A 2,007-nucleotide genomic window follows, 5' to 3' on the forward strand; every position below is an offset into this window, starting at 1 on the left:
GGGGGGGGGGGTCTGGGGGTTGATCCGAAGTAGCTGAGGGGTACGAAGCGTATCCAATTTGATGGCATTACAATAACGTGGGTAATGTCTGAGAATAATGAAATTTCCCCCAATCACCAAGACTCGGCTGGAATACGTTTCTTCTCTTGGTTTGATCTCTCTTTTTCTTTTTATTATTCTCTCCTACTCTTCTATCATATTCAACCTGGCTATCTTTTTCTCCTTTTACTATTACCGTCCTCGGGGATACGTACCATCTTCCCCACCTGTAAAGCTAGTCGTACTTTCTCAAAGTATTCCTAGCCTATACGCGTCATCGAACATTATATTCTTGCAGCAGACGGTTGGTAGACTTTTTGAGTAGGAGATACGGTATAGCGCGTGGTATATTTCTAGGCTGTATGAAAAACGGGTGAATTCTTAGAAAAATGTGTTCGAGAGTGATAAAAGGAGATAAAGGAAATGGAGAAGGATTCGAGCGGAGACGGATAAAGCGGAGAACCAGTAAGAGAGAATAAGGAGCGACGATAGGGAGAATATCTCGTGACCTTATTTCTAGAATATAAATTTTTTAGTATTTTTTTTTCTTACAAAATATACGAGCGAACTTTTCGATGTCTGTTTGAAGAATCTAAACAGAGTCAGGAAAGTCAGTAGTCGTATGAAATTGCAAGCAAGGTTCGCATGACTCGTTGAACTTATCAAGGCGTTAAATCCCGTTATTACGGGCACTTTCGCCGAGGCTCGATCGGCGAGCGTCGCGGCGTTACGGCGTCGTCGAATAATTCTCGAGCGAACTGTACGTAATGGAATATTACACGCGCCATTAAAGAAACGTTAATCTTGCCCACAACAAGTTCAGAAGCGCTGGTAAAGCGGGATGCTCAAACGTGGTCGGATTATACTCAGTGCTTTGATCCTCTTCGCTGGCCCGGAGGCAGCCAGTCATCCAACCAGCCAGCCAGCCAGCCAGCCAGCCAGCCAGCCAGCCAGCCAACCGACCAGGCTGCGTGTAAGTTGTTAAAACATGAAATTCTCCATTCTTCTCTCCATTTCTGAATCTCTCTCTAGAATTCCAGTTACCCTTACCCTCGCTCATTTATTTCTCTTTCACCCCTAACCCACCACCCTCTTGCTCGTGGTAACATCCATCCCTCTTAGCATTAAACACTCGTATCGCTCGATTGATTTGATTGCGATCGGAGCGGTAACCTGTGTGATTTGTCACTTAGGCGTGCGATGTCATGGGGGTAGTAAAAAAAAGTTTTAACTTTAAGGGTAGGTGAGGTAACGATCTAAGGGATGACGATAAGGAAATCGTTGTGCGGCGTCAAAAGTCAGTACTACCTTTCGACCCCCTCCCCATCTCCCCAGAGTCCCTGACGTTTTATTTCGCCTTATTGAAATAAGGTTGCGAGACGGTACATAAGAAGGTGAATTTCGTATGGTGACGACGAAGGTCTGCCAAGAGAGGAAAGGTCGCGGGAATAAGGGATGGAAGAGAGGAAAGAAAAGAGAAGACGAGGAGCGACCCTCGTTTTACGTTTTTTAAGTCTTCGGAGGAACCCAGAGGGGTTGGCGCGTAGGTACACCTCGGAGCCATTAGGGTGGCGCGAGGAGGGTGCAAGGGAGTTTAGCGATCCTCTTTCACTTTTTACCCTAAGCAAGTCGAGAGCCCCTTAGCCACCGTTTATTGGACGCATGCAAATATCCATGGCAACGGTCCGCGGCCCGGACCACCCCCTTTCACTCTCTTCAACCTCCATACCACCATCGACCAACCCTTCGCACTGCTTTCCTCTTGTCGATATCCTCTCTTTTTTTTACCTTACGTTCCCATCCCTTGTGTCATCCCTCCTGAGACTCGACAAAGACTTCAAAATCGTCTAAGGGTAGTTTTTGACAAATTCGATAAAATCCAAATTCTTTCTTCTTTTTTTTCGAAAATTCATTTTTCAACGTTTCCCTACGTAAATAAAAAAATAATAACTACCCCCCCCCCCCCCC

The 2,007-nt window shown here is 45.8% G+C and overlaps 1 protein-coding gene across 9 annotated transcripts in view; it reads right to left on the reverse strand.

Moving 5' to 3' along the window:
* The window catches only part of LOC107269643 (paired box protein Pax-6), a 54,847-nt gene that overhangs the window by 32,272 nt on the left and 20,568 nt on the right, over window positions 1-2,007 (reverse strand). The window lies entirely within an intron of this gene.

The sequence above is a fragment of the Cephus cinctus genome, unplaced genomic scaffold (genome assembly GCF_000341935.2).
Source record: "Cephus cinctus unplaced genomic scaffold, Ccin1 Ccin1_scaffold0682, whole genome shotgun sequence".
In the NCBI taxonomy this organism is placed as follows: domain Eukaryota; kingdom Metazoa; phylum Arthropoda; class Insecta; order Hymenoptera; family Cephidae; genus Cephus; species Cephus cinctus.